The sequence below is a fragment of the Equus asinus genome, chromosome 1 (assembly GCF_041296235.1).
Source record: "Equus asinus isolate D_3611 breed Donkey chromosome 1, EquAss-T2T_v2, whole genome shotgun sequence".
In the NCBI taxonomy this organism is placed as follows: Eukaryota; Metazoa; Chordata; class Mammalia; order Perissodactyla; family Equidae; genus Equus; species Equus asinus.
Genome location: NC_091790.1, coordinates 109901202 through 109927657, shown reverse-complemented (window position 1 = coordinate 109927657; position 26456 = coordinate 109901202). Strand labels below are relative to the sequence as shown.

The following is a 26456-nucleotide window of genomic DNA, read 5'->3' as shown; positions in this document are numbered from 1 at the left end:
CTGGAACTTGGAATGTATTTCCCTACAAGATGGAGACAGTTTCTATTCTGGCCGGCAACATCTTTCCCGACCCTTCATGAAACCAACATAGACCTGATTTTCATAAAGGATAATAAAGCCTGATTGACAGAGATTCTGAAGGGGACTTTCACTGGACCAGTGACAGAGGCTATAATTTTTCTTTAAAAAAAAAAATCTTTCTAGGGAAGTCTGCCTAGTGGCATCCTTATTTCTCATTTTTTTTTTTTTTTTTTAAGAAGGAAGAATAGCAGGGGGAGAAAAAAAACCCTCAGCACTTTCCTGAGGTCCCTGGCTAAGGGATGGAAGCAGAAGGGGTAGAAGTCTTAATTAAACGTGTGAGAGCAAGCTCCTTCTGAGTGAAAATGATCCGGGGAGTGAGGGGATGAGGGAAAAGGGGCCGGCAGGGGCAGCGTCCCCAGAATAAATGAAGAGGAGGGCGGTGACACAGGAGGAGCAGCGCCCAGACCCAAGGCTGCAGGAGGAAGGGCCTGGGGTGAGGGCTCTGAGATGTCGCTCACAGGGACCTGAGCCCTCCCAGGGAAGGGATCGCGTCCCCGGCTCAGCCCTCGGGAGCCTCACGAACAGCAATAAAAACGAGAGCTCCACGGGTTCAGAAGCCCAGTAGGTCCGCTCACTTAAGCCCTGCTCTCACCTCACTCATTAGTCGGCAGATGACAGCGACAACAGGGGCGAATGACTGCCAGTAAATAATGTATGTTTCCTTCACGTGAAAGAGATAATATCTCTTTAGCTGAGAGTCCTAATATACCAGGAGAATGTAAGTGCTTGAATAACATCAGAGCTGCAGGTCATCCAAACAACCCAAATGATCCAAGGACCAGAAAACTACCTGAGCAAGGAGACGAACGTGTTAAAAGCCCAGGAAAGAGCAATTAGGGAGAAGCGGGATGCCAGCATTTAAGTGGCAGGGCAGCGAGGTGCCCCGTGTGCAGTGGAGAGTGATGCTTCCAGAGATGAGGGGAAGGAAAAGTGAATTCCCAGGGACAGATGGCAAACGTGACCAGGTGGCATAAGGACCCCCGACAGAAAGCCCTGGCACTGGAGACACCAAGGGCAGGCAGTGCCCTCCACACCCCCGCCTCCTCCACCGCTCCTGGCAGATACTCTAAGAAGATCTGCGGATGTGAGGTTATCTTGAAGGCAGGCATCAGACCACTGACGGGCCTTCTGATCACTCCCTATTTCTAAGATGTCATAAGACGCCCCGTGATTTTATGTACTGGTAAGACAGGAAAAAATTGACTGGCCAGTCAACCTACGACACAGCATTGATTCTAAGACACATCTCAACTCCGGAGATGTTAAAATTGTGAAAACGGTGGGCATCTCGGAAGCATGAACGCGGTGGATTGAAAGGTTACTAGCTGACTGTCTCGGGAGGGGGGCATGGAACCATGACACCACCTTCCCCCCACGTCAACCCCCTTCACCAGCACCAATGAAACGGGGGCCCAAAGGTAGCTCCATGTGCTAGGAGGAAAGCTGAGGAGCAGTCGGACGCACAAAAAGGGATTCATAGGAGGATGCAGGCCAGGGGCATAACGACCCCCGAGCATCTGATCTGCAGTCTCTGTGGAAGGTGGGCTCAGCCACGGCACTGGTCCCTCTGGCCATCCTTCTCCACGCACACGGCGAGCCTGATGCCAAGCGTGGCCTCGTGGGATGGGCAGCGGGCGCACTGGGCCTCGGGGCCGTCTGCCAAGCGCTTGGCTCCCCGCGAATGCGCACGGCACCCCTGCGCCCTCTCCTGTGGCGCAGGTCCTAAAAGCAGGAGCTGGCTGCACAGGAAATGTTTTTGCAAAGAATGAACCAAGTCTTCTCCCCTCAGCAAAGAGCTCCCCTCCAGCCTCCTTCAAGCGAATTGGAAAGGAATGCTGCCCATTTGCAAATCAATAACTTACACTGGCTGTGTAGACAATAAAGCACAAAATGTGATCCTAGAGACCCATAATGGCTCAGTGTTCTAACATAATCCTGCCCTCCAAGAAACAGACAAGAAAACGACACAGGCCTCCTGGCCGCGTCTGCCCGGTGCCACACCGAGGGCTGGCGGCCTGTCTGCCTCCCTTTCTTCCTTTCTTTCTTTTTTTTTTCGTGGAAAATCAGAAGGCTTCAGCTGAGAATGCTGCCGGGAGCCGACAACACTCGACATTTTACCTCTTCCTACTTTTCACAGCTATTTGCATAAGGGCTGTTAGGAAAATACCTAACCCAGAAGGGAGACGATTTAATGGAAAAAGCGTTTCAATCATTCACTTTCAGCCAGAATTTCACACACTCGGAGGCACTTGACATTATCCTTGGAAATCGGGAGAGAAACAGCTGCCGCGCAGGCCACACCCCGAGGGACTTCAGCCTTCTGATACGAGGGGAGCTGTCTGTGCAGAGATGTCTCAGATTCTGTGAAATCCCAGCCAGGAGCAGAGGCTGCGAGGAGACCAGGTCACAAAGCGGATCTCCAGCCTACCTGGATCGCCCCTGCTCGGCCTGCAGAGACGGTCCAAAGGGCCTGCGGCTGGCGACTCCATTTTCCCCTGAAAGGTTCTGCTCCCTTCTAATTACTCTCTGAGTCTGGCAATGGGGCAAGAGCCCTGGGCAATGTCGAGATGACCGGAACTCCTGGACCCCTGCTCAAATGTGCATTCCTCAGTCCAGACAGAATCACTGAGGACGTCTTGAACGGCCCGCTCGTCTTCACAGAAGCCAGCCCTAGCGGGAGGCGCCCAGAGCCAACCACACGGGACACATTCGGCCGTGGGTGTTCTAGGCACAAGCGCACAGATCCTGCCTTTACAAAGGCCAAATGGTATGCTGCTGTGGGCAGTGGCCCAGCTGGGAGAGGTTTTTAGGAAGCTGTTGCTGCTACATGAGAAGAAGGAAAAAAAAAAAAAAAAGCTTGTGGATTTTGTGCCCTGACAATGAAAGTCAAAACTTGAACCTGGAAGATGGCAGCCTGATGGCCTGGCGTCTCTCCTGGGCCTAAGCACTTACATCCAAAGCGGGGATTTCCGTGGCTCAGCCCAGCACACTCTTTACCGGCCCTCTCTCCCAATTTCTTGGGCACACGGGTGTCATTGCCGGCAGCTTCCCCATTTGGACTGGGCTCCAGTCGGTACCTGATTAGCAGGGACGAGTCTATTTTGGCCATGTGGCCTGTATCGGACAGTCCAGCTGGGGCGTCTGAACGGCAGCTGCCAGGCTGTTCGAGCACAGGGCAGATGAGACAAATCTTCTTCCCTTTCTCCTGGATCTCAGTAAACCCAGGAGAGAGGGGAGAGATTCCACACCTGCCCCCTGGACAGAACAGAGGACGGATGCTCCATGTCCTCCTCAGACAGCTCACGAACGCCCGTGGGAACATATACCCATAAAGCACCTACTATGTGCCAGGCATGGGAAAGAAGGATGTATATGAGAGATGGCCTCTGCCTTAAAGGAACCCAGAGCCCACTAGAAAGAAAGGCGGGTGAAATAAGAAACAATAATAGGATATGCGAGAGTCACCTGAAGTGCGCTAGGAAACAGTGAGGGCCTGGTTAACCGTGCACGGGGCTCTGCGCAGGGGGAGGTCAGGGACACTTCATCTGAACCGTGTCTTCAACATGCGTAGGAAGCTGCCAGGTGCACCAAGTAGAAGGCAGAAGCAGAGGAACAGGTCGGGAAGGTGCATGGGGGCTGAGGCTGTGTGAAGGGCCACATGCCTCTGAGACCCCAGAGAGCCACTGATGTGACTGAAGGAGCAGAGAGAGAACCAGACCTGAGCTTTGGAAGAATCACTCTGGAGATGCTGAGACTGGACCAGAGAGGCAGTAACTAGGAGCAGCGAGATCAGCCAGGAGGCAGCTGTGAAGGTTCAGAGAATGAGGGATGGACCAGGGCTATGGGTGTGGGGGAGAAGAGGAGTGGCCAGGGCTTCTGGGCTGCAGGCGGGAGGGCAGAGAGGCCCCCCGAGGCTGGCCTGTGCCTTGCTAGCCTTAAAAAGCCTGGTGCATCTAAAGTCTTGAATCCAGCTGGCCAACATACCAACTCTCTCTACCACATTTCCTGATCCCCAGACGCCCCTCTGGCAGAATCTGAGCAACACCCTGGCTTCCAGCTCTACCTTTTACATCCTCTCCACCTCATGCACCCCGCCCCTCACAGCTTCCACACCTCTCACCCACCCCACCGTCAAACGCCAGGCCACGGAGACTTCCTGGCCTCCCCTGCATCTCCTCAGGCTCCAGGACCAGAAGCCTCAAGAAGGAAATGGGGTGGACTCCCTGCTGGATCCTATGCATGGGTCCATTTCCAAATACAAACAACAAATAACGTACCAGAGGTGAGGGCACCCTGCCCCAGCTGGTGTCAGGAATTCCAGGATCCATCTGGTCTACCCGTGCCCCCAACTCCTGGCAATCTTGGAGTCTTCCCAGAAGCCTCTCTGGGATGTTGCTCTGTGACCAGGGAAATCTGGACACAAGATGGCAATCCTAATTTCTCTGGTGAAGTCCAGAAGGAACGCATTTAGGGTGGGTCCATGAGAGATCACTGGGCCACGCGAGCCCCAGGTGTTATTCCTGTAAACCTAATTGCTAACGTCTAAGGCAGGAGTGACACTGAGCCTCGAGTGTGCTGAATAGCTTTTCCGTTTCTAAGAGGGTTTCACAGTGTATCAGTGCACCGGCTCCCGACAATGACATGGGAGGCAGGGGTTACGAACTCCTAGGCGGAGAGCGCGCGAGCACAGATTCTGCGGCCGGAGGGCCCAGGTCGGAACCCTGCTGTGCCAACTTGCTGGCTGTCTGACCTTGGACAAGTACTCTACTTCCTTGTGCCTCAGTTTCTCCAGCTGGAAAATGGGACTGATACTAATGCCTAGCACATAGTGGGTACTCTCTGAGCGCTTATTCAAGAGAGATCTCCAACTTAGAGACAGTGCCGACTGGCTGAAGAACTCGCCTGAGGCTGCCTGGCTGGAATGTGAGACGGAGAACTGGAATTCCTTGGCTCCTAGGCCACGCTCTTCATGCCACATCAAGCTACTCCGGGAAGCACCTATTCTGTGGCAAGCCCCTCCTCCTGCCTTGAAAGGGCCTTCGCAGGGAAAACGACGTACGTGATCATCCGACAGCAATAACCATTAAAGTAGAGTACGCAGTTTTTTGAAATTTTTATTGAGAAAAAATTCAAATAACATAAAATTAATCATTTTAACCATTTTAAAGTGTACAATTCAGTGGGTTTTAGTATATTCTCAATGTTGTGCAACCATAACCAGTACTTAATTCCAGAATATTCATCACCCCAAAAGAAACCCCATACGTCCCAATTTCCCTCTTTCCCCCAGCCCATGGTAACCATCAATGTACTTGCTGTCTCTATGTCTATTCTGGATATTTCATCCAAATGGAATCATACAATACGTGGGCCTTTGTTCCTGGCTTCTTTAGCATAATGTTTTCAAGGTTCATCCGTATTGTAACATGTATCGGTACTCCAGTCTCTTTTATGGCCGAACAGGATTCCATTGTATGGAAAACCGCATTCTGTTTATCCACTCATCAGTTGATGGACATCTGGGTTATTTCCACCTTCTGGCTCTTGTGAACAGTGCTTCTATGAACACCGGTGTGCAAGTCTTTGCGTGAACTTGGGTCTATACCCGGGCGTGGAACTGCTGGACCATCGACGTTTAACCTTTCGAGGAACTGCCAAGCTGTTATCCTCAGTGGCTCTTCCATTTTACATTCGCGTCAGCAAGGTGTGAGGGTTTTAATTCCTCCATATCCTTGCCAACACTTGTAATTCCCCTTTCTTTCTAAATACACACACATATATATACTATAGCCATCCTCGTGGATGTGAAATGGCATCTCACTGCGGTTCTGATTTGCATTTGGCTCATGAGTAGTGAGGAGCATTTTTTCATCTGCAGTACATCTTTATGTTCAATATTATGGAAATTGGGATAAAAGATATGAAGTCTTAGGCCCCTTTTCTCAGAGGAGGAAGTGAGCTTGGTGTACGTGCACAAAGCTGACGCACACACAGGTCACAGCAGAGAAACCTAATACTCAACAGAAAGTTCCTCTGGTCAGTTCCTGTGAGCAGCGAGCGAATCTCGGCCTCCGGGACTAGGGCGGGCTTTGGGAAGGCTGCTCAGGCCCACAAAGCCTTTCAGATCCATCTGGGGCCCACACTGCTCTGTTCCTCTTGCTGGTTATTGGGTCACCACTGTTTCTGTGGGCCTTCTCGGCTGCCTCCTCCTCTAGAATGGCAGCCCAACTTTGTCCAAGGGCTTGAAGGTGGGATTATCAGGACGCTCTGAGATGCCCAGCTGATAAACCAAGGCCTGAGAAAAGCTGGGGTGCTAAGGACAAATGTCACATGACAGATCCATCGTGGAGGCTAAGCGAGCAGAGGGCCTGAAACGGCAGCCAATGGCAGCCGAAGTCACTCACTGAAGCAAGACCCTCAGGGGCAGCAAAGTGGCTCTGGGTTGACTGGTGCGTGAGCTCTGTGAGTTTGCCAAAAGCAAAGGCAGAGGACGTCTGGGCAAGCACCTTTCTGAACACAGGCCTCTGGTCACCATGGTAAAGGGTGTCTGCTCCAAGTGTGGGTGTCCCCAGGCTGCCTCCTCTTTTCACTGCTGCCTTCTGGCCATTTCACCATTTTTCAGGGCCTTCCCCAGAAATAGGAGAAGAAAAACACGACTGCAGACTTGCACAGTTCTTGTAGAAAAGTACAGCTCAGAGGTACGCTGAAGCCAATGGGTTCCTGCTCTATCTAGTATTGTGCAATAAACTACCCCCGAAATTTGTGGCTTAAAACCACATTTGTTATTATCTCTCACAGTTCCGTGGACTGACTAGACTCAGCTGGGCATTTTTTCCTTAGGATCAGATGTCAGCGGAGGCTGTAGTCACATGAACGATCTACTGGGCTGGATGTCCAAGATGGCTCATTCACACGGCTGGTATTTCACGCTGGCCGTCAGCTGGAAGTTCAGCTAGGGATGTCCACTGGAGTGTCTATACCCCAAGGGACTTGGGCTTCTTACAGCATAGCAGCTGGGTTCCATGAGGGAGCGTCCCAACAGTGACTGTTTCAAGAAACTCAGGCAGAAGCTGCAAATCTCCTACGATCAAGCCTCAGATGTCACATGGTGTCACTCCTGCCATATTCGACTGGTCCAAAGAGAGTCACAGGGAACTCTTCCCAACTCTCCCAGGCCAGTACCAGACAAAGACATCATAAGAAAACTACAGATCAAATCCCTTATGAGTATAGATGTAAAAATCCTCAACAAAATACTAGCAAACTAAATTCAGCAACATATAAAAAGGATTATACACCATGAGCAAGTGGAATTTATGCCAGGTTCAAGGGTGGTTCAGCATATGAAAAATCAATCCATGTAATACACTACATTAATAGAACAAAGGACAAAACCATGTGATCATCTCAATGGATGAAGAAAAAGCATTTGGTGAAATCTAACACCCTTTCATGATAAAAACAGGTAACAAACTAGGAATAAAAAGGAACTGCCTCACCTTGTTAAAGAGTATTTAAGTAAAGCCGACAACTAATATCATACTTAAGGGTGAAAGACTGAAAGCTTTCTCCCCAGGATCAGGAAGAAGACAAAGATGTCCACTCTTACCACTTCAATTCAGTATTGTACTAGAGATTCTATTCAGGGCAACTAGGCAAGAAAAGACATAAAGGGCATCCAGATTGGAAAGGAAAAAGTGAAACTATCTCTATGTACAGACGACATGATCTTATACATAGGAAATCCTAAAGAACACACACATACAACTATTAGAACTAACAAACAAGTTTAGCAAGTTGCAGGATAAAAGAACAGTATACAAGAATCAGTTCTATTTCTACATACCAGCAATGAACAATCTGCAAATGAAATTAAGAAAATAATTCCATTTGCAATAGCATCGAAAAAATAAAATATGAATAAATTTAGCCAAAGAGGTACACAACTGGCACACTGAAAAATACAAACATAGTTGGTAGAAATTAAGATCTAAATAAACGGAAGGACATCTCACATTCATGTAGTGGAAAACTTAACATTCCACAGGTAGTCATACTCCTGAAACTCATCTTCAGGTTCAACACAATTCCTAGAAGAATTCTAGCTACCTTTTTTTTTTTTCACACATATTGACAAGCTGGTACTAAAATTCATATGGAAATTTAAGGGCAGATATTGTTTCAAGCCAAAACAATCTTGAAAAAGAGCAAAGTTAGAGGACTCATAGTTCCTGGTTTCAAAACTTACTACAGTAATCAAGACAATGTAGTACTGGCATAAGGACAGACATATAGATCAATGGATAGAACTGAGAGTCCAGAAATAAGCCCTTACATTTATGGTCAACTGATTTTCAATAAGAGTTCCACGACAACTCAATGGGGGAAAAATGGTCTTTTCAACAAACGGTGCTGGGACAACTGGATAGCCACCAGAAAAAGAACACATTTGGGCCCTTACTTCACACCATATACAAAAAACAACTCAAAATGGATCAGAGATCTAAATGTAGGAGCCAAAACGATAAAACTTTTAGAAGAAAATATAAGAGTAAATCTTCATGACTTTAGATTAGACCATGGTTTCTTAGCTATAACACCAAAAGCACAAGCAACAAGAGAAATAATCGATGAACAGGACATGATAAAAACTAAAAGCTCTTCTGCTTCAAAGAATACTATGAAGAAAGCAAAAAGACAACTCACAGAATGGGAAAGAATGTCTGCAAATCATATATCTGATAAGAGACTTACATCCAGAATATATAAAGGACTCTTACAACTTAATTAAAAAAAATAACCTAATTAAAAACTGGGCAAAGAATTTAACAAACATTTCTCCCAAGAAGATTGCCAATACGTGCCAGTAAGCACATTAGAAGATGCTCCATAATTTTAGTCATCAAAAATGCAAATCAAAACCACAATGTGATCCCACTTCACACCCACTAGCATGGCTACAATCAAAAACATGGACAATAACAAATGTTGGCAAGGATGTGGAGAAACTGGAACCCTCAGACATTGCTGGTGGGAAGACAAAATATGCAGCTGCTTTGGAAAATAGCTGGGCAGTTCCTCAAAATGTTAAGCATAGAGATACCATACAATCCAGCAGCTCCACTCCTAGATACATACCCAAGAGAACGGAAAAAACATGTCCACACAAAAACTTATTCACAAGTGTTCACAGCAGCACAATTCACAATCGCCAAAAGATGGGAACAACCCAACTGTCAACTGATGAATGGATAAACAGAATACGGTATATTCCATTCATACAATGGAATACCATTGAGCCATAAAAAGGAATGAAATATCAATTCATGCTACAACATGGATGAACATTATGCTAAGTGACAGAAGCCAGACACAAAAGGGCACATATCATATGACCCCATTTATATGAAATGTCTAGAATAGGCAAATCCATAGAGACGGAAAGCAGATTACTGGTCGCCAGGGGCTAGGGGGGACGAAGGAATGGTGGGTAACTGCTAATGGGTATGAGGTTTCTTTTTGGGGTAATTAAAATGTTCTGGAATTGGGTAGTGGTGGTGTTTGCACAATTTTGTGAATATGCCAAAAACATGGATTCACACACAAAACACTTTAAAGTGGTAAATTTGATGGTATATGAATCAAAAGCTATCATTAAAACATACACACACAAGTGAATCCCAGAGTCAGGCAAGCATCACAGACAGGGGACCACAGGAGGCACTTGCACTGCGAGGGCATCTCTGAAGACTAGTTATTACTTGTGCTCTCCAACTTGCTACTCCGTGTGGGGTAGCCAACAAAGACTTGCCTCGTAAAACCGTGGGTAGCTGCGATGGGCAGATCCAGGTTCACACCCTAGCTCTGCCACTTAGTAACTGTGTGAGCTCAAGCGAGGTACTTAATTTTTCTCTGCCCCAGTTTGCTCAGCTCTTTGCACGGTGACGGCATCAAGAGGCTAATACAGGCGAACTGCCTGGTAAATAATAGCTGTTCAGTAAATGGCAGCTCTTACTCTGAGTTCCACCTTGTCAGTGTAATTATTAATACTAGCGGCCCTTGCCAGCATTCAGTAACACCTACTATGTGGCTTGGGAATTATCTGGGGATTTCTATTCTCCTAGCTACTTTGGTCCCCCAGGCTAGATTGGAGAGGTACAGAATTTCTGAGCTATGTTTTCTAAAAATCACGTGATCCACATATAAATGACAGACATGGTAAATTAGCCTTAATATACACAGAGCTCTTACAAATCAATGAGAAAAAGATTAAGAGACCAATAGAAAACTAACCAAATATCAGGAAAAAGCAACTCACAGAAGAACATACACAGTGGCTTATAGCTACATGACAAACGTTCACCCTCATTAGCAATCATGAGAGCGCAAATTAAAACAAGATAACATTTGAACTTATTAAATCAGCATATATTTGAAAATCTTTTGTAAGGTATTGGCCAAAGTTCCGAAAACAGCCCCTCTCATATGCTCCTGGTGGGAGTGTTAATTAGTACAATATTTCTAGAGGGCAACTGAGCAATGAGTATCAAAAACCTCAAAACCAGCATCCTCCTGGACTCAGCATTCCTCTTCTAAACACTGATACTATGAAATAATCATGAACGTGTGCAAGAGTTTAGCTACAAGGATATTCATTTATTGACAGCAATATAATTTTTTTTAAAGATTTTTTTTCCCTTTTTCTCCCCAAAGCCCCCTGGTACATAGTTGTATATTCTTCATTATGGGTACCACAATATAATTTTTAACAACGAAAAACTGAAAACTAATATATCCAATGACAGGGAACTGGTTAAAGAAATTATAGAACACAAATACAATGGAATCCTTAAAAACTTGCAAAGATGCTCACCATAATCAAAACAATACAAAATTATCTTATTTTTGTAAATTATCAACCCCCCCCCCCAAAAAAAAAGGCCAGCATTAGTTAATTCTAGGTGACAGGATCATGGGCTCGTTTTTCTGCTTTTGTTGATGAGTATTTCCTACAGTGATCATGCATCGCTCTTGTATGTAGAAAAAACATTTTTTTAAATAAATGGACTCACGGAGGCCCAAGCCCGCCACGAGCGCCCGCCCGGCGTGCCCAACCTGGAGCAGTTGCTCTTCGGCTCTCGGAGTCCCTTCCTCCTCCAGTCCCTTGTTCTCAGGGCCAGGTCCCTGCTCTCTGCTCCTCTCTGGATCCTCCCCCTGCACTAATTATCACCCCAGGGAATCACTTGGCCTCTCAGCAGCCCCATTCCCCCTCCTGCAATCCTGTGTGCCTCCCCTTCAAGCCTAGAACCCAGCACTCCACAAAGAGCAATGCTCCACTCAAGTTGGGGGGCACCATTATTACCCGTCTACCGTGGGTCTCGGCAGGACCTGAGACCCTCACCTCACCACCACTGCCCAGAGGCCTGTCCCCACCTGGTGACATGCTGTTGGGAGCAGAGGGGCCCTAACAGGGAGAGAACAGCTCAATCAGACCCCTTCTGACCCACCTGAGACATGCCACCAATTTTTTAAGGGCAAGAGGGCGAGGCTGGTTGGCCCCCCAAATCTCCACCAATACACCAGGGCTAGGAGTGCGCTGGAGATGCACTGTCTGTGGGTCACAGGGGGCAGCCCCCTCCCCGGGCAGGAGCGGTCTGCTTTCCAGCCCTTTGGAGGCCTGGGGCTGTCTGCTGGGTTTCATGACGCCTCCCTCCTCCTGAAAGTGCTCTGTGTAGATTTCCCTCCCACGTGAAGCAAGCACAGATGATGGCTCCCTGAGGATGCTCAGGCCCCAGGATGACCTCGGGCGCTCTGGAGTCTGGGGTCACTCCCCCACACTGCTCCCGCTTCCCATCTAAACTTACAGGGATCAAACCCAGCCGCTCCTCCCTCCCCACTCTCAACCCTCTAAACAGAGTCACCCTGACAAATTCACACACACTTTCACATTCTGGGGCTATACCAAGAGCTTTCAATGTTTCTTAAACCTTCAAGCTTTCTCTAAAAAATTAATGTAAATTTTGCTTTACACTCTGTTTTTGCCCTACTGTATTTCGCTAATCCTAAGCTGTATTCGGCGCCCCCCCCCCCACCATTGTAACATCATTAAAATCAGGATGGATTCCTAGACAGTGGCTGTCATTTAATTGGCAGTGTTTTTTCCTATGAAGTACAATGATAAAAAAAAAATACTACTTTCCCCTAGGAATCTTGGAGTAAAACTGATGTTCTGAAAGATGTGCCAGGTTACACACTGCCGGCTCCCTGTTTGGGGCCCCTGTCTAAGGGCCATTCCTAGACGCCGTTTCCTTACGAGCTCTTAAGTCCATGTCATGCAGAACACAGCCCTTGCCAAGGCACTGTGTCTCATTCTGAACAATGCCCCATCTCCCCCTCGGGGCTTCCCAGTGGTAACCAAACATGTCTCCTGGGCACGTCCTAGGGGCTGTGCATGGGGCTCCGTGTGTGCGTTCCCTTCATTTACCCTTCCCAGCACCCTGGGAGGGACCCCCAACCATCCCGTTTGACAGATGGGAAGTGTGATGTGCCTTAGCCAGGATGCACCGAATGCACATCTCTGACTCAAGAGGCCCCGAGCTGACGCCCGGCCTCCTGATGAGCAGGCACAGAACATGCATGGGACTTCTGCCGTCAAACATCCCAGGCTCCTCTGTTGGCAGAAGGGGGGTCCATGCCCCATGTGTCCTGCCTGTTTGGAAAACATCCTCATTTGCCAGCAGGGGCCCCTCTCAGGAGCTCCCTGGCCTCCTCTCGGGCTCCCCACGCCCCCAGCTCTGCACACGCCCTCACCGGAGCCCTGGTAGGTGGGGCGAGTGGGGGACCAGGTAAAGTCGGGGTGCAGAGAGAACGGAAGAGGCAGAGAGCGGGTCTCCACCACCAACACACTTTCCTTCAGTTCTCCCTCCTTCCTGTTGCCCACTTCCTCCTAACCCATCTCTTCACTTAGAAGCTTCCAAGCTGACCTTCCCACATCTCTCTCCTTCCACTCTCAAATTCTGCCCCATTTTTCGCTCATCCTACAGTTTACGCGCAACTTGCCAGTTAACCTGCAGAAGCCAGCGGACTTCCCAAGCCTGCCTCCTCTCCCAGGCAACAGATACAGCTGCCAGTCCCTGACTGTCAACGGTGCGCCAGCTTATGAGTTACCTCGAATCCTCCTTAGGACCATCGCTGGTGTCAAAATGAGCCAGCTGAGGCCCAGAGAGGCGAGGTAACTTGCCCAAAGCCACAGAGCGAGCAGGCAGCAGCGCCAAGATGTCAGCTAAGATCTGACTGGAAAGGCTGTGTCTTTCCTTCTCCACCAACAAGCTCCTTTACTGTCGACAACGCACAGGGATGAGCTTCAAAGGCGACTTCTTCACGTGGCATAGCACGTTCTCTGTCTCTGTCTGTCTGTCTGTCTATCTGTCCACCTCCAGGTAAAAAGCCTGAATACAAATCACGTCAGTAGGGCTGGATTTTAAAGTGGTTCCACTACCCCCAGCTTCTGCCCAGCTCCTCACCCCAACGCAGGGAGGACTCCTCCTCAGAAGAGACTGAAACATGTCCCGAGCCCTAACACTGACACTCAGCTCTCTGTGCCCCACACACGTACCGCCTGATGGGACCCCGTCCGTGTGGCTCGCTCAGAGGTTATATCTGAGCACACGCGTGTCTCCCCCGCCAGCTGTCAATTTCTTTAAACAGCTTTTGTTTGAAGGAGGAGGGAGTGCCATACCTTTAAAGAGAATCTCAGGAAAGCCACAGGACCCCAGAAAAAGCATGCACACAAGGTACGTCCTCAGGCCTCCGTGGGTCTTCATGCAATCGGAGCGCTACACACCTCACAAGTCGACAGTCACTCTTCCATTTCCCTCCTACATGGAGCAGAGGGCTCTGCACACAGTCAGTGCCGAATAACTGCATTAAGGAAAAATGCCACCACTTCTTTCTCCTCCTGCTTCCACGACCATCTGCTTCTAGGCCCTGGGCCTTTGAGCCTGCTCTCCGGCCCCAAGCCATCCACACCCCACCCCAGAGGCCTGCCTGCTTCCATCTGAATGTTCGTGTCCCCCCAAATTCACAGGCTGGAATCCTGACACCCAATGTGATGGTTGAGGAGGTGGGGCCTTTGGGAGGTGACTAGGTCATGAGGGGAGAGCCCTCAGGAATGGGATCGGGGCTCTCATAAACAGACCCCACAGAGCTCTCTAGCTCCTTCTGCCACGTGAGGACCCAAGAAGTCTGCGATCCCGAAGAGGGTTCTCACCAGAACGCGGGCATCTTAGTGCCCCGAGCTCGGACTTCTGGCCTCCAGATTGTGAGAAACGGATGTCTGTTGCCTCCCAGCCACCCAGTGTGTGGTATTCTGTTAGAGCAGCCTGAACGGACTCAGACACTGCCCCGCCCCTCCTCTCCCGGATGTGTTTTGCTGACTCTGCACACCGCGGACCTCACAGCCCTACCTCTCTCTCACAAACAAGCTCGCCAGGCCTCACCCCTGCAACACCCCAGGTCATTCTGATTTCTGGCAGAGGGAGACCCAACCCCAGGAATCCTGACTCAGTCAGTTCAGCCCTCCGCACCAGCCTCTGCCCAGCGAGTGCCTCCTCCTGCCCAGGAAGCAGAAGCACTGGTGCCAAGAGCAGTGTGGCCTCTTAGATGTTCAGCCCCGGCAGGGCTCCTCTGGAGAGCAAAGCACCCTTGTGCAAGGTAGGAAAAAGGGCTCCCTCCGGGCAGATGCAGCCCAGAGGGTGCACAGCTCCTCAGACCCCGGGCTGGAGCACCTAACAGGGCCCTCCTGCATGTTGCTTCCTGGCAGCTTGGATGGAGAGACGCACCTGAGCTGAGTTACCTCAGAAGGGCCAAGGAATCATCGCAGACACACCAAGTCTCTCCAGGCCTCCATCTGACTCCATCGGACACCCATGTCCACAGGTGCGCTATTCACAACGGACAAAAGGGGCACACAGCCCAATGTCCATCATTGGAAAAATGGATAAACAAAATGTGGTGTATTCACACAATGGAATATTATTCAGCCATAAAAAGGAAGGAAATTCTGACACGTGCTACAATACGGATAAACCTTGAGGACATTATCCTACGTGAAATAAGCAAGTCACAAAAGGACAGATACTGTCCGATTCCACTTCTCAGAGGTACCTGGAACAGGCAAACCCATAGAGACAGAAGGCAGAGTGGAGGTACCAGGGCTGGGGAGTTATTGTCTAATGGGTGCAGGGTTTCTGTTTGGGATGCTGGAGAACTTCTGGGAATGGAGAGTGGTGATAGTTGCACGACGCTGTGTGCGCACTTAGTGCCACGGAATGGAACACTTTAAAATGCTTAAAACAGTAAATTTTATGTATATTCTAAAAATTAAGTGTGCTCTATATTGTGGCTTAAAAAAAGGAAATAGCCGTACCTGCCTTTACCGCTTTGAAAAGATATGAGAATTTATTATATTCCCCGTAAGACCTTGACACACCAAGAACAGTACCTCAATCCCTCATCCCCCGGCGCCAGCATCTCCACAGGGGCCCAACGCCACTGGACACATGGCAGTTTGAGACCCCGCCGGGTGAAGGGTGCCACACACATGGAAATGTCCCCTTCTTCCTGTCTGTTCCTTCCATGCACAGACCCCATCTCTATAGGCAGCTGGTTTCCCAGTAAGGCTGCGACAGCCCAGCCCATTCTGGGTACGTATCTACTGCCATCCTGTTATAAATCCTTCCCCACAAAGCACTGGAGACCGGTCCTCTCGCCGTGCCAAGAAGGCCTTTTCTGGCCATCTGTAATGCATTCAAAGGCAACCGGCAGGAAACGCAGCAAGAAAAACCCCTGCTCCACGCAACTGGTGGGCCCACCTCTCCTCCGGCTCGTGGCCGGCAGCAGGAAGTCAGCCTTCCTTGGGACACGGAACATCTGTGGGTGCCTGAAAGCTGCCGGGCGTCTGGCAGGGGCTAAATGGCCTTGGGACAGATGCTCGCAAAATTTGGTAAGGAACGCACGCTGTATTGAGGTTTTAAATGAGCTCTGAAGAAAACTCATTTGAAAAAACCAAAACAAACCCCAGACCCTAAGAGGGGAAAAAAAGAAAACATTATATGAAAACTAACCTCAAAAATGCTTTCTTCTGATTTCTATGGACAATTAGACCACAATTTCGAGTAGTTTGAATCCTTCTTCTTGTGGGTCCCCCTCCAATCTGGTGTTGTCAGCTGCTCCTTCCTCATAGCGACAGTTTCATTTTTTGAAACTAAAAGCTGAGGACCTCAAAGGGTTGTAGTGGTGAGCTAGGGACAGCCCGTACAGGCTTGCAAGGGCTGACTGTCAAATTCCCAGGAATGCGGCGAGCCAATGATTAAATGATTAAACGTTATGTGATGTAAGTTTACAATGAAATGCATTCCATCTTTTAAAAAAGAGCACTGGAGACTCATCACTTCCTATTTATCTCGCTACATTGAACTATTATCTACGCTTTCTGTAGGAGTTGACAACTTTTTCCAGAAAGGGCCAGGGAGTAAATGTCTTAGGTTCTGAGTGTCTGTCTCAGCCACGCCACTCTGCCACTGGAGTGCAAAGGTAACCAGGGACGATACATAAATGAATGAGTGTGGCTGTGTTCCTATAAAACTTTGTTTACAAAAGCCAGTGGCAGGCTGGATTTCGAGGCTGGGCAACAGTTTGCTGACTGGCGCTCTTGAAATTGTTTCCAACTATTGTATCCGTGTAGTGGGGATGCTGTACAGCAGCGTTCTAACACACATCTCTTCCCCACTCTGGGTTCAGGGATGGCATATCCACGGCTTGGAATGTGGTGGCGGGAGAGTTACCATCACAGAAATCATCCAATGCTACAAATCAGGGCTTGATTTATTATTTTTTTGATTATCTAGATTTAAGAAAGTGATAGAGAAAACTGTAGTAATGCAGATCAAAAGTATCTCACGTTTATAGCCGTACTGTGAATAGCACAAAGAAATGAGGACACCTTCTCTCGGTACCTGAAGACTATTATCCGGTTCAGCAAGGACGTCACTCTCGTCACCAACAGTCGAGCGAAGTCCCAACACACATCTTTGTCGTTCCCCTTTCATCTTACTCACTGACTTAAATGAAAGCATCAGCCGACTCTTAGGTCAGATCGACACTTGTTTGTCAATTTCATTCTAAGGTGGGCCGGGGATACAAGAATTGGGCAAAAATCAACAAACGCATTCTGTGAGAATCAACTGACTATGTGAAATTTACAGCAGAGTAGTATTATTTGTAAATTGTATGTTAAACAGCCTTTTTATAAGTAAAATGTATAATAAACATATATTTGTATATGAGCAAATTTATTCAGAGAGCAAGTTGTTGAACATTTACTGGCACAACACTGATAGGGAGACAAAAGAACTTACAGATGAATTGGGCAGCAAGACCTAAAAACGTGTGCATGTGTGTGTGTGTGTGTGTGTGTGTGAGAGAGAGAGAGAGACAGAAAGAAACTAACCCTCCTCCCAGCCCACTGAACAGAGACAGCAAAACATACACAAACATTAACAAACAAAAAAGGAGCCTGTTTCCTGAAAACCTTTACTTCATAAAAACTGAATTGCGTTGGGTACTCAGTAGGTACAACTGGAATAAATTATGAACTGCTTCTCTTCGGTATTAACGGCAGATCCAGGACTCATCAAAACTCCTTTTTTCAAACGTGACTTTCTGGGGAACTCATAACCCTTTACTTATGCTTCTCCTTCCCTGGAGAATGCCCCAATGCCCAAATCCTAGCCATCTGTGCCAGAGCATTCATTCATTCATCATTCACTCATTCTTCAAACATTAACTTTGCTCCTATTACGTGTCCTTCCCTGCGCTCCAGATAGAAGCACAAATCAAACAGCCCTGCCTTCACATCAAAGGTCCTGCAGACAGCAGACTGAAATCTCTTCCTTCGTTGAGCCCCAGGGCATTCAGGCCACAGTTCACTCTCTCGGTGGCATCAGCATTTCCAGCCTGCTGCCTCGGGAGTTCCTGAGTCCCTGGAAGGCAGGAGCCAGGGCTATTCCACCTTTACATGCTGCCCAGAGTCCAGCCCAGTGCCTGGGCATTTGATCACTTGCTAGTGAATCAGTGATGCAGGAAGTACCGCCCTAGCTTCGTAACCCGCAGAGCATCCCCCATCCTGGTTTGCAAGTTAACCTCAACAGCTCACTGGACGCAGGCTAAATGGTGGGCTCCAGCTGGAAGGTGGGAGAAAATTATTTTAAGTGTGATTATCTTCTTCCTTCCTCAAAGGAAAGAGGAAGGTCACTTGAGTGTATGGGATAACGTTTCTCAATGTTTTAAACTCATGCTCTACCAACCAAGATGTGGGCACACTTTACCTCCGAGGTTTGCACTACAGAGCTCATTCCATCATCTAGAATTTCCCATTGATTAGGGGTTTTCACAGTACACTCGCATCTTACTGAAATGCGACCGTGCCCAGTCCTTGCCCCGGCCCCTCCTTAGCTTAAATCACGGTGTTCAACTACCTGCTCTGAAAATTGGTAATTAGAGGGAAAACCCTTGCGTTGCCCTTTTAGAAGGAATTTGATAGTTCATCTCCTGTTGATGAGAAAAAGGTCTTCTTTATAGAAAAATGTCAGCCAACAAATGTAGATCGGAATGACAGAATTTGCAAATGACCATTCTACAGCCCCCAAAGAAATAACTGATCCAGGCAAGGATCATCAATGGATGCCAAGACGATTCTACGAAATTTCCTGTTGGAGAACAGGGTTTTCACTTGGTGCCGAAGCATCACTCGCAGAATAAAACGCTAAGTGCAGAAGGAAAACAAATCTTTACAAGGGAGAGAGGTGGCCACCACCTGACCAGGTGATCAGTACCCAACCATGGGGCGCCCTGACATCACGTGCCGCCGATGAGGGGCTTAAGGCAGTGCTCAGAGTCATCTGGGACGTATTCTTGCCAAAATGTCAAGCCTGAATCTGGGACTTTAGTGCTAACTTCCAGTATCGGGGGAAAAAGAGGGCATAGAGAAAGGAGGTAAATGAAGCCAGGAGGAAGTGACCAGACAGATCAGAACGGGAAGCATTTTAAACAGCAAGGTTTAATATATGTATATACAGAAATGTATACATACATACATAGGTATACATACACACACACATCCGGGGAAGGGGAGGCGAGCACTGCTCCAAAGAGACACAACAACCAAACGTAATGCATGAACCTTGATAGGATCCTGGTTATACACATATATATAGATAGATAGAGAAAGAGATAGAGATAGATAGATAGATAGATAGATAAAAGCAGCTATGAAAAAAGCAACTATAAACTTTTTTGGGAAGACCATAGGAGAAATTTGAATACGAAGTGGATATCAGATGCTATCAGGAGAGTACCCTTAGTTTTTTGCGTGTGGTGCTGGTATTACGACTATGGAGGAGAACGCCTTTATTTTTAGGAGATGTATGCTGAAGTGTTTAGGGTGGAGCGCCATGCTGTCTGCGACTTACTTCCAAATGGTTCAGCGCGCGCACACACACACACACACACTTATACAAGATGAGGTTCTGAGAGCTTAAGTGAGCAGCTCAAGGTGACACAATCAACATGTGCCAAAACGATAAATATTTAGACGTGAAGTGTCATGATGTCTACAACCTATTTTCACACGGTACCAAAATAAGTAGCTTTATAAGAAAGCAAATAAGATAAAATGCGAACTAACTTTTCACTCTTAAGTGGTGCACCCATGAATGACCATGGTACTATTATTTCAACGTTTTTATATGTGTGAAGGGTTTTAATACTAACATTAAGATGGAGGGGAAAAAAGACACAAGGGTGCAGGGTGGGGGTTACCACTGAATCTGAACTGAGAAACTTCAGGTGGCTCAAAGGTGTCTGTGGCTCTGGCCTGAACTGGAGCACTTTTCCACTGAATTCCACTGCTGACGGAGGAGCCCAGGGATGGTCCTGGGCTGCAGGGCCCGGAGCTGAGCTGGGCCTTTCTGCGTGGGCTGCGGAGGCCCTGCCAGTTCTTAGGATCTCAAAAACTTGAAAATATCAGGTGACAAATCAAAGAAACTCATAGGTCATCTCCAGCCTGCTTTTAAAAAATGAAAATACAAATGCAGAGTTGTCTAATGGGTATAGAGTTTCAGTTTTATAAGATGAGAAGCGTTCTGGAGATGGGTTGCACAACACAGTGAGTGCACTCAAACTGTACCCTTAAAGATGGCCAAGATGGGAAATTTTCTGTGACTTGTATTATAGCACAATTTTTTTAAAAGAAAAGAAATGAAAACACGGGTCTATTAAGACGTGTCCCTGAAAAATGAATTGGGTGCCTCGCTGAAACGGAACGCTCTACTGGTTGAAAAATAACCCAGGAGAGAAAAAGGGAAGATATGGTCCCTCCTCCCTCGCCTCCGCCTCCAACAGGTTTATAACGCAGCTGTGGAAAGAAGACATTGCGTGAATGATGGCATCGTCTGGTAGCCAATGGAATAGCCAGGAAGTGGAAGATTTAGGGGCCAAAGTGCACGGTGGGGACGGCCAGCAGTGCGGGGTCCAGCGGAGGTCCAGGCTGTGCACCTGGGAGGCTGAAGAAGGCTTCCTCAGAGGGACAAGTGGCCTGCGCCCTGAAGAGTGAGGAGCATTCTCGAGAGGGGAAGGCACTAGAAGCAGAGGACCCCCATGGAGGCAAAGGCAGAGACAGAGAAGGTACGTGGCTTAACCAAAGGGCTGTCAGGGGCAAACCACCTGCCAGGATCTGAAGGGGCAGAGGCACAGAGAACCTGGAATTCTGCACTAACTGTGATCAACGGGGAGGTGATGAAAGGTTTTCACTGCAGGAATACCTGATAAATTGTGACTTTTCGGGAGATTAATTTTGAAGTGGGATGCAGGCAAGATGGAGACAGGGAGACCAATTAAGCAGCTATTATCAAAATCTAGGTAGGCTATGAGGCAGGATAGCCTGGGGTGGGGGCTGAGGGAGTGGAAAGAAACGGAGAGGCGCAGAGAATTGCTCTTAAGAGGAGAGCGGGAGGGTGAGAGGAAGGGAGGGAGGGCCTTGCTGAAGACAGTGGATAAGGGAAGATGCAGAGAGGAGTCTGTGCTCGCCCTGGGGCTGGGGCGAGTGTCTGGGCGTGCAGAAAGGACACCCAGGAGGGGCTGTCTGATGCAGCACACCAGAGGGGGAGCTGAGCTCTCTGTGGAGAAGAGGTCAGGACTGGAGGCAGACGGACCAGAATCAACACAGAGGGAACTCCGTCTGAGGCATGAGCGAGGGGCGGGGCTGGGCTGCCACAGAGCCAACTCCGCAGGGAGGAGCTGGGAGGAGCAGGAAGGACAGGAAGAGCTGGCAGGAAAGGTGTAAAAGTGGGTGTCATCAAAACTTCAGTAAAGAAAATACAGTTTTCAAAAAGCTCTAGGGCAGTCTACTATTTAACGAAACCCCCAATAATTCCATCTGGAAAACAAACAGCCCCCTAATCTAAGGCTGGATGATAACATGTCAGGTTTATGTAAAACAAGGCAGATTTCTATTTTCAACCATCTTCTGCCATTAAGTGTTTGGTCTGAGCCTCTGAAAGTGGCAGGACTCATTTGGGTTCCGCGTTCTCTTTGGGTCGCGCCCTGCTTCTGCGAAAGATGGTGAGGAAGTACACAGTGATCAAGGACAAGGGCGTAGCTCAAGAGAACAGATGGCTGGAGTCTGGGGACGTGGCTAACAAGGCTGCCACTCGTGGGCAGGCCAAATGGAGCCAATGTCACCCAAATGTGACCAGTTTCACTTTCCCGATGTTTCCCTCTCTTCCTGTCAGTTGGGGGCAGATTCTGTCACGTGCAAAAGGTACTCCAGCCCACAAGCTCTTAGCTCTTACCAGAAGAATCACAATACTGGCCAGCAGACCAAGGGGCCCAGGGCTTGTCAAAGGTCACCTGAAACCCCACACTGATGAGGCCACTAAGTCAGAAGGGACAGCGCTGAAGAGGAAATACATGCAAGGGCTATCCCCTCGTCTCTGAAATTGCTGAGAGAGAGAAAGAGAGAGAGAGAGAGAATATGAGCTCCTCCTGGACCAGCCAGATCATCATGTACAAATGCCGAGTGCCCCGAGTGGGTGGAACCCAAAGGAACCAAACATTACCGCGTCACCCTGTCCTCACGCGGGAGATGCATTCTGCGCCTTTCTCAGCTGCTCCCGTCCAAGCATCTCCTTTGTGTCACTGCCCTTCAGAGCCAGTGACAGCTGGGGCACGGCTGTGGCTGAAGCTGGCAAAGGTCTTTCCCACCCACTCAGCAGGCGCCTCGCCCACACAAGGACACCTCCAACGTGGCAGCTGCTGAAAAGCTACCTCCAGTCCATCATCCGAAGGAGCCCGCCCTTCGCGAAAACACTAACAACCCCAACGCCAAGGGGGAAACGGAAAAATGGCCTAGAAGACGTTCAAAAGGGGAAAAAAAAAGAGAGACAGAAATCGTCACCATAGATAGATGCCCCTGGAGTTGCTTGGCAACCATCTTTGCTAACACCTTCTCCCAAAAAGAAACAGTTTGAGTCAGCTCCTGAGATTTCCCTGAGGCCAAGACTCTGACCACAGAGGCCCCAAAGCCGGGGCCTTGGGATGAGAAAGGCTTTCACTGAGGGGGAGACCCCGGGCCTTATCAGCGGGCCACTGGTCGACACACCAGGGGGAAGAAAACTAGCCATTTTGCTTTAAGAACATGCTCTCCTACGCAGGGCTGGTACCACGGCAATGAGGCACCCGGGGCAACATTTCCAGAGCCCTCGCTCTGCAGCCCGTGCACCTCTGTACATGTGCGCCCACCTGCCTCACCTTAGTTCTGGCCCTGCTTCGAGGGCAACAGAATGACACAGTGATTAAGAGCACAGTCTCTGGAATCAGGCTGCCTCTGGGTTCCAATCGCAGCTTAACTACTCCCCAGCTGTTTCACATTAGGCAAATCACTTAACCTCTCTGAGCCTGCTTCCTAATCTCTAAAATAAGGTTGAAAATAAGAATCGCCTCCTAGGTTGGTCACGACGATTAAACGAGAAAATGCACATTTAACTCTGTGCCTGGGACCTAGTCAATGCCCAGCCCATGGCAGCTAGGATCGTTATTTTTAAAAACACCTAAGCAGCTCCGAGAGCCCCTTAAACTGGACCCATGGAATCCAGATCTCGGGGCGTGATCTTTTAAATCTGGCATCTCTGCTTTTAAAGAGCCTCACAAAGGATCCTCAAGGTGGGCAGAGCTGAGAGCCACTTCTCATAACCAACGAGCAGGGGTCCTTGAAGTCCGGTGGACGTCGGAGCCAGGTGAGGAGCCTGCTTCAGAGCATATCCCTGTGCTCCACTCCCAGCCCTTCTGGCTCAGGGTGACTGCAGGCTGGGATGTGGAAGGCCTCGGTGATTTCAACGCGGGGTCCCCCAAATGACTGCCCTTTGGGAAACTGAAACCGATTCCCTCTTGGAAACTAGCAGCACAGGGAAGTCGGCCCGACTCCTTCGGTTTTTACTCCTGGCATCCTTAAAGAATCAGAGACAAGATGGATCAAAGGTGCCCAGCGAGCTCAGAGATGCTCCTGGAGCGGTAAGGATGCTGTCCATCCTCCATAAGTGGCCCTCTGCCAAGGCAAGGCAGAGGACCCAAGTGCCTGGGAAAAGTGACAATCATCATGACGAAAGCTTTCATTATTGAGTACCTACTGGATGCCAGATGGTATCTCGTTTATTTTCGCAGCCACCCTGAGGGCTACTATCATTCCTATTCTGAGGAAACCGAGGCTCAGAAAAGTTCTCTTGCCACTCAGCTAGTAAATGGCTGAGTCAAGATTTAAATAATGCTCCGTGAAACTTCCAAGTCTGCAACGCCAAGGCACTTTTGTGGCAAAATAGGCGTCACCTAAAATTTACCATTTGAACCATTTTTAAGTGTACAATTCACTGTCGCCAGCATCCATCTCCTGAACTTTTTCACCTTTCCCAACTGGAACTCTGTACCCATTAAACACTAACTCTCCACTTCCTCCTCCCCCCAGCCCCTGGCACCCACCATCCTACTCTCCGTCTCCATGAATTCACTCTAGAAGCCTCATATAAATGGAATCATACTCCCTTTTGGGGCCAATATACTCTTAAAAAGAGCCAGACACCACCCTGGTCTGAGAGGACCAAACTAGGAATGTGTCCCAACTCTCTTCCATACCCTGGTTAGTGTCATCAGTTTGGGTGTCCTGTCTCCCCCGACCCCAGGACTCTATAACCTATTGGTGTACTGGGGCAGGATCCTGCAGCACCCCCGAACCCAGCTACAGGTGTCTTTGCACCCTTAATATTTGGAGAACCCCAACTAGCTTCATAGAGCAGGTACACTGGTAACTGCATCTATGTTCAAAGAGCCCGTCACCGAGTCACTTTCATCTTTCCCACTATGGTGACCTGGTGTCACTTTGTCCCTAGAGAGAGTTTATTTGGTTTCCTTTTTTCCTTTAAGCACCTGATCCCTAAAATTGGCAAGCGGAACTGTGTTATGAAACCACAGGTACAAGGATAAAGCGTCTACGTAAAAAAAACGCTCTCCCCAGAGTGAATCCCAGCTTTACTTAGGGGTGACCGGCAAGCCAAGTCTAGCCCTGAATGGTAAGGACCCTGAGCCTCAGCCCACCTTCAAGAAGTGGTTTCCTGGGCTCTCATCACCAGCTCCAGGGCCTCAGGTCTAAATCCAGTCCGTCTGGCTGAAGGGGCCAATCAGAGCTCTGCCACAGGGGCGAGTGGGAGAGAGCCAGCCAAAAGGTATTTGCTGGGAGCCCATCCTTGGCAGAACACCGCACCAAGAGTTTTAGGAGAGAGGGACATGCAAGTCAGTCCTTGACATTCAGCTTCTACAATTGAGAAAAAGGCCAACCCATTGGCCAGCCCTCTCTCTCCATTATGGCTTCATTTGATTACTGCAGTCAGACTCCTGCGATTCCCACAAGGCGAGCCCAGAGTGGGGACTCCCAGGAGGCGCCCCGCAATGCTGGGGGAGCTGGGTGTCTTCCCTTGGCTCTCTCTTCCCACGGGAGGCTCGGGGAGCCCTCTCTGTGTGATGCCGAGCCGGCTGGGGCAGGGGTGATGCGGTCAGCAGGGAGAGGCTTCTCTTCCCCTTCTAGTGGGGGCTGTCCTGGTCTCTGTGGTGCAGAGGGTCCTGCAGCCTCACGCCCGAGTTCCAGGATTCTCGGTGGTGTCTTTGTCATGAATAGTTGTTAGTTATTCTTGGGAGGGGGAGCAAAGTCTGGAATGACCCACGTTGCCATCTTGGTGACATCACTCCTATGGCAGTCACTAAATGATCATAGCTTCCCGTTTTGAACACTGGACCTCCTCAGAATACGGGGTCCTTGGACAAAAGGGATGTGACTAGGACAGGGTCTCACTGTGTCCATTACCATCATTTTATGTCTATGTCCCAAAGACGTCATGCATGAAACAAAGTGTCATGAGTGAAAGGGTGGCCCAAAGGATAGAAACACGCTGTATACAGAAAACGATGCAGGAACCAAATCTGCCTGACCTTTCTAAATCAATTCTGAAGCCAAGACGGCAGGCCCTGTGAACCACTGGCTAGAGCGAACACGGCCCTACAGCCCGAAATAATGCCACGGACTACTTAGCACACAGGTCAGGAGCCCTCCGGAGTCTGACCTCCTCTGCCCTTCCTATTTTCCAACTCTTAACAGGGAAATCCTGAAATTAGCCGCTTTGCTCTCCCTCGTGCGCATGCTCATTCCAGACAAATCTCATGGGCTATCAAACCACGCAGAACCCAATTGTTACTTCCAGCCTGACTTAAAACGTAAACTGAAATGCTTAATGCCTCACCGCGGTGCTTCTGACATCGGGGCCACCATATACGGGATAATAAATGCCGTCATTATCCGAATCTGTGCCTTGGGGTGTCCTCTACCCACAGTGAGGGAGGCTAGGCACCCAGAATCAGAAGCTGCACCTCCCCAATGTCACAGCCACTGCAGAACGGGTCTGAAGGTCTGGAGGAGTCAGCCTGGAAACCCCTGGAGTAGAGCTCCTTGAAGGAATGGAGCCTTCTTGCTCTTTACATCCTCCCAAACGTAGCCCAGTGCCAGGGGACAGTCACAGCTCCACAAATGTCTGCACAGCGTTTAATAAGGCTGACTCCCCTGGAACGGAGGCCTGAGACATGGACAGACGGCAGCCGAATATTTCTGTGAACACCCTAGTCTACTTTTCTTGTGTTTTCACCTTTTCAGCTTCGCCTCACACCAGTGACACTCTCTCTCTCTCTCTCTCTCTCTCTCTCTCTCTCTCTCTCTCGGAGTGATT

General features: G+C 48.9%; 1 protein-coding gene across 8 annotated transcripts in view; it reads right to left on the bottom strand.

Annotated features, from left to right (window-relative positions):
• Positions 1–26456, bottom strand: part of ATXN7L1 (ataxin 7 like 1) — a 220861-nt gene that overhangs the window by 185272 nt on the left and 9133 nt on the right. Inside the window, exon 1 of one of the 8 annotated variants that reach the window (XM_070505174.1) lies at positions 22257–22305. The exons of the other annotated variants lie outside the window; for them this stretch is intronic. The gene's annotated coding sequence lies outside the window, so the exon portion shown is untranslated. Of the gene's footprint in view, positions 1–22256; positions 22306–26456 lie in introns of those variants that run through there. 8 annotated transcript variants of the gene reach the window in all.